Source organism: Momordica charantia (assembly GCF_013281855.1).
Source record: "Momordica charantia cultivar OHB3-1 chromosome 7 unlocalized genomic scaffold, Mcharantia_2.0 BLBB01000007.1, whole genome shotgun sequence".
Taxonomy (NCBI): domain Eukaryota; kingdom Viridiplantae; phylum Streptophyta; class Magnoliopsida; order Cucurbitales; family Cucurbitaceae; genus Momordica; species Momordica charantia.
In genome coordinates this window covers 12160634-12166859 of record NW_028275165.1, presented here as the reverse complement: position 1 = coordinate 12166859, position 6226 = coordinate 12160634, and the positions used below count along the sequence as shown (strand labels likewise).

Sequence of the window (6226 nt, the reverse complement as noted above, 5' to 3'; positions counted from 1 at the left end):
GTGCGTTCAGCAAAAACGCCCAGTCAGATCTCCCCCATCTTAACTCATTTTTGTTTTCCCTTATTTCACCTTTTGTGCTAAAGCGTTTTTCGCCCCAGCATCTGTTCGGTTGTGTCTTCTTTTCTTGGAGTCATTTGTTTGCACTTTATGCTTAATCGTTTATAGCTAGCAACATACTACTTGATATTATTTTATTCTTTTTATATTGATATTATTGAGCACAAACTTAAAATTTAACACTTAGTCCCTGTAGATCTCGACCATGTTATACTACAATCGACGGGAGTAATGTACACTTACACTTTCATTCACATCAGTTGTGGACACGCAATAGACTCCCACTCCAAGTGCAACTAACAAGGCCGCACCTCTTCCAAAGGGAGCCGCCATGATGCTTCGACCCCCACTTTGTGCGTGGTTGTAATGGCCACCCCCCTTTAAAAGGCCACGCGTCAGCAGCCATAGCTGCAGCCGCGCCCCATCCTTGAAGGACTGACTGGGCGTTTATGCTGAACGCACGCACTAAGCGTGGTAACAATTATATAGATGCAAGCGCACACCTGTCAGAGTAATATAAAATGGATGGAGTATCCAAGTATCGATCCTCAAGGACTTCTAAATAATTTCCAAACTCTGAAGTTTTAAAGAATAGTGAATGTTGAAATGAGTGATTCTTGTAAAATGGGAAGTGGTCACAAATAATGGTTTGGATTTGGGATTTGGACTTATAATAATAAAACCTAGCCCGAATTACTTCAAGTTAGCCATCAAAGAATCAAGGACATGCTAAGGATAGTATGCATTTTACTTTAGAAACTAACGACTACGCTTCTCACTTTACTTATGTCTAAGCAAGTTCAAAGTCCTAAGACATTCCCTAATATGTCTATTATGAGATATATCTTAGTTTTTGGATGGAAATAGTCGCAACCTCGGGTTAAGGTCCTATGTCTAGGCTACTTAAGCGGAACCCTTATGTCTAAGGCGCTCCTCTCCTCGGTTTAACCACTCAACAATGCAAATAAGCAACCTTTTCAGTATTGACTTGTTAAGACTTACAGTGGCCTTCTCTAAATCCTAACTTTTTGGGAAAACATGTTGAGCAATGAATGGAAAGCAAAAACACTACTTCTTAGCAACCTTTTTTAGACATAAAAGGCTAACTATCCATAACCGGGCTAGAGACGGGAATTTAGAAAGTCATATTGAAGAAATACAGCAAGTAAAATGGTTGAATGTGGAATGCATGTGTGAAAAACAAAAGTTAACTAACAGAGAGTTTTTATCGGGATTGAGAGCTTCGCCCTTCTCTTTCAAGCAAGGGAGAGTGTCACGTGCTCTTTCCTCCAAAAACACAACTCTCTTAACTAAAAATAAAGTAAAGGCAAAGGGAAGATAAGCAAAGTGCTAGATTTTTATAGATTTGAATAAGTAGAAAATAACTAAGTACAAATGGAAACAAAACAAAGCTCAATAAAAGAATGTAATGTGCTCGGGATTTAAAAACGAAAAGCAACTAATGAAAGCAACTCAAAAGTACTTAGAAAGCAACAAAGAAGCACTAAAAGTGATCAAGAGAAGGAAGCAAGGCTTGATGATTTGGTGGAGAAGTTGCTGGAATTTATAGCTGTGCAGAATTGGTTAGGTAGGTCCTAAAACGATGGTGAATCACCCATTTCCAACTCTTTTGACTGACCAAATCGTGCTCAAACTGATAGTGGAACATTTCTTCTACACGTATGCATCGGTTGGAACCACCAAAACGCATTGGAAGACGCGTTTCATTAAGGGCAAAGTTGGAAGAAAACCAGTTTTTCTGCAGGCTTCCCAGGCGCCTGGCGCCTCCCATGATGCTTTTTTCGTCTTTTTGCTTCTTTTGATTAATTTGCACTCCCAAATGGTCCTAAAATGTCATAAATACAATATAAGCCAACCACAAACCATAATATATGAATTTGCATGAATTGGAACTCAAACGATCGAGAAAAATCCGAAACAAAGCTGAAACATTGTAAAAACAGCATCTAAAACCTTCTTTTTACGCATGTAAACAAGCGTAATCAAGGACCGTGCACGACAGGTGCAACCGTAGCTGCACCCCCCACCTTGAAGGCACAATCTGTTGTCCACATATCTGCAACACCACCACAATTCCTTGCGAGTGACGGTGTGCTTGACATAAGGCTGAGCTTGCTTCCAAGTTTACTTGAGAAGGCAGCAAGAGGAGCCATATAAATACAAGGGTCCCCAAGCATAAGAGGGAAGTTCTCTTCCCTCCTTGGAAACTTTGCAATTTATTCGGTTTCCAATCAATTTTGTATACTGACTTAAGCATCAGAGTGTGTGTGCTGGCATCCCGTCGGCATTAGCTCACCATTTTCTTTGTGTAGGTCATTTTCGAACCAGTCGTACGAGTCAAGATTTCATCTTTTCCCTATTCACAACCCTGTAACACCATGACGTTTATAGTAGTGCGACCTGCAAACTTTCGAGGACGAAAGTTTTTTAAAGTGGGTAGTCTGTAACGCCTCGCGTTCTCGGAATAGTTTTATTTTAAGATTTAAATTGTGTCTTTGGATTTTTTTCCCTAAGCAGATAACTTAAATTCTTGTATTTTCTAAATTTAGAGTTCTAATTTAGGTAAGTTAGAATTTAAATTAGAATTCGAGTTTAATTCAGTTGGATTAAGATAATTTAAGTTTTCGAATTTTCAAACAGAATTTTAATTCAAACTTTTTGAATTTTAATATGGGTTTTAAGATTAAGTTAGTTTCTTAGATAGTTTTTCCCAAACTTTTTAAAATGAGTTTTCTTTTTTAAAAGAAGAATTAGGAAGAAAAAAATCCACCACTTTTACTTTAGCCTATTTTTGTTGGTTTATTTTTGGGTTATTTTTGTTTGGAAAAGAAAAGAAAACAAAAGGGAAGTTAAAAAGAGAACAAAACAAAAACCAAAATAAGAAAAAAAAACCCTAAATCCCTTATTCTTTTTCTCCTCCTTCTTCTTCCCTTTCCCTCTTGTTGCAGCCGTCGGTCTTTCCCCCACCCTTGACTTCTCTTCTGTGGCGATAACAGCACGGCAAACGACATCGGAAACCCACGCGCAACCTCTTCGGCCCGTAGTGACACGTTTTCCAGCATCTGCCATGGAGCAGATTTGCGCATGGCGTTTCTTCGGTGTGCCCAGTAAATAAAAAACAGCAGCCACGCGTCTCCAGTGGCTTTTGCAACAGACTCCAGTGGTGGCGTGTGACCTTGCTGCAGCAGCGACGCTTGTTCTGGTTGAGACCTCCGGCGACCTCGAATCCCACGACCAGCACGCATTTGGCTAAAATCCGGCAACCCGAGCCCAGATTAACGATGCCCAGCGTGTTTGGTGACGTTTCCAAACCTGCCGGTAACGTTCGGTATTGACCCACACCCATTTGAAGCTTGATTCTTGATACCCACTTGTGTTTGAAGCCAAATCTATGATACCCAACCCTTTCGGCATCCTTTCGGCACTTGCCTACACTCAAACGAAGGTTGATTCGAGTTACTCATTCCTTTTCAGCACAGGACCAGCAAGCCCAAGGCTTTTCGAACTCAGTTTTGAAGTGCTGAGCTCTTTCGACATCGACCCACTCGCAACCCAAGTGATCTTAGCGTGAGTTAGTAGGTAACGACTCATCTAATTAAAGTGTGATTCAATTAAAGTGTTTTAGTTCGATTCTAACCCAAGTTTGGTTACTTTTGGATTTAGGAACCCTTCGGCGAGCTTAGTAGCGCATTAGGCCTTTGTTAGTAAGTAGCTCTTACTTGAGGGGATGGTTGTTCTTTGAAGCATGAATTGCTTGTTGTTTGTGTGTGCGATGATTCGATTCTTTATAACTAATGCTATTGATCTATTGATGATGAGCTGTTGAATATATAGGTTGAATCTTGTATGTGAACATGTTAGATATAACATTTTTGTCTAAAATTGTTGGATGTGAATATATAGTTTCACCATGCTCTTAAAAGTTTTATGAATTGTTATGTGAAAAGTATGTTATGTAAAGCATGCGGAAATGTTATTTGTTGAAGCTTCTGTGTTCTCTATGTTGTGAGCAGGTTAGTTGTTGTTAAATTATCTGTTATTGAGATCCGTGATGCATTAAAATCATACTGGATGATTTGTTGTGGATAGACGTTGTAATTAGTTTGATTTGGGAGCTAGTACTAGAATCTTGGTTGGAGGCTAGAAATGATATGTGGAGTTTGGATGTTATGGAAGAAGAATAGGTGAGTGTCAGGGCCCCGGGTACAAAAGTCGGGGGCTGATGCGTCACAAGTTGGGGTGTCGAGGCTCCGGGTACAAAGGTTGGGGGTTGATACGCCAATTTTGATAAGATAGGTGTCGAGGCTCCGGGTACAAAGGTTGGGCGCTGGCATGGTGAAACTAATTGTTGAGTAACTAGACTTTACTTGAAGGGATGTCTGAAGTATCGTTTGTGAATAGTTTGCGTGTGCTTGTGTGTCGATGGTTGTTACCTGCTTGTACGCTTTTAGTTTGTTGATAAATATATCTTATTATTATCATCATTATTGATCAACTGTTAGAACCATAAGCTTGTTGTGTCATGAAATGTGTCATGAATTAGTAAGCATGATTGGCTACGCTGAGTTTGATGTCGTATTTTGCCTCGGATGTGATTAGAGAAAATAATGGATAGTTGTTCTGCTGCCATGATTGGTTGTGTGTAATGCATGTTGATTATGTTGCTTATGTTTAGTCGAGTTTGTTGCGGAACTAACGTGCTGGATTGTTGTGAGGTGAATATTGATTTGTATGCTGTATACTGGATTGATGGGAGTTGAATCTTGCATGAGCAATGAATTAGAAGTATGTAGGGAATCTGGTGAGAGTTTCGTTCTGTTATGAAGTGAATGGGTGAGTATCAGGGTCAGAGGGCTGATATGTCACTAGACTGGGTATTGAGGCTCCGGGTACAAAGGTCGAGGATCAATATGCCAACTTTGGATAAAGATGAGTGTTGAGGCTTCGGTTGCAAAGGTCGAGGGTCGATGCCATGAGTCTTAGAGGAAGGCAAGTATTGGGGCATTGAGAGGAAAGGACAAGGGCCAATAAGTTGCAAAGTGGTCGATGACTTAGCTATGTGTGGTTAGGGGTCGGTGCAATAGCTCGAGGCCTTGGGTACAAAGGTCAAGGAATCGAATGCCAAGTGCTATAGAGAAGTGTCGAGGCCCTGGGTACAAAGGTCAGGGGTCGATACGACTCGAAGGAATAAGTATTGGAGGAATAGGAAAGAGAACTAATGAGTTTAGAGAAGTGTCGATGCCTTGGCTATGCGTGGTCAAGGATCGACGCAACAGTTCGAGGTCTTGGGTACAGAGGTCAAGGGTCGGTCGAACGTGAAATGCAGTAGAGAAATGTCGAGGCCCTGGGTACAAAGGTCATGGGTCGATACGACTCGAAGGAGTAAGTCTTTGGGAAACAGGAAAACAGAACTAGTGAGTTAAGATTGGAGGATGGGTTTGGAATGTAGGTTGCATGTTCAGATATGTTTATATTTTTATTACGTAAAGTATGATGGTTGTTATGCATGTCGTTTGAACTTTCTGTGATAAGCATGCTGTTTGTGCGTCACCCTTCAGGTATGTACTGTTTACTGGGTACCGTGGTTGTACTCATCCCCTTATTTTTCTCACCAGATTTTATAGATAACATGGTTACTCTTTGGATTGGTGGTGGCGAGGAGGAGGCTTGATCGAAAAAATCGTTAGTTGTGCTACGTACATTTAATTTCTTTTAGTTAGGATAGTTGCAGTTATTTCATCTTGTAGTTGAGTTGTTAGTGGTTGATTCTGTTTAGTTTTTATGGTTAAGGATGTTTTGGTTGTCAGTTCACTACTCTTTGGGGTTATTAGTTTTGTTTAGCTTTTCGAACTGTGGGGTTGTAATCTATCAAGAATAATTATTAATACATTGGGTCGTGTTGATATTCAATTAGCTTGTGCTTCGTTGTCATTCGAGATCTAAATTTTCATTTAGTGGATAGTTATGGTTTATTTGAGAAGTTTGTATAAGGTGAAGTTATTATTAAATGGATTATCTGTAAGGGATTTGAGTTTTGTTAAATCTTTTATGTTGTTTTGTTTGTTCAAGTTCTCGTGAGTGTTGAAATCAGAGCAGCGTAGAGGAAGCGCGGGTGGCTTTATTGTTTAGTCTTGTTGTTGAAGTTAAT

General features: G+C 40.1%; 1 long non-coding RNA gene across 1 annotated transcript; it reads left to right on the top strand.

The window, feature by feature from the left end:
- Positions 1 to 2948: 2948 nt before the first annotated feature.
- On the top strand, positions 2949 to 5878 carry LOC148210378 (uncharacterized). Its single transcript, XR_015792109.1, has 3 exons — positions 2949 to 3657; positions 3742 to 3782; positions 5694 to 5878. It is a non-coding gene; the product is annotated as an uncharacterized LOC148210378 (long non-coding RNA).
- The last annotated feature ends 348 nt before the right edge of the window (positions 5879 to 6226 follow it).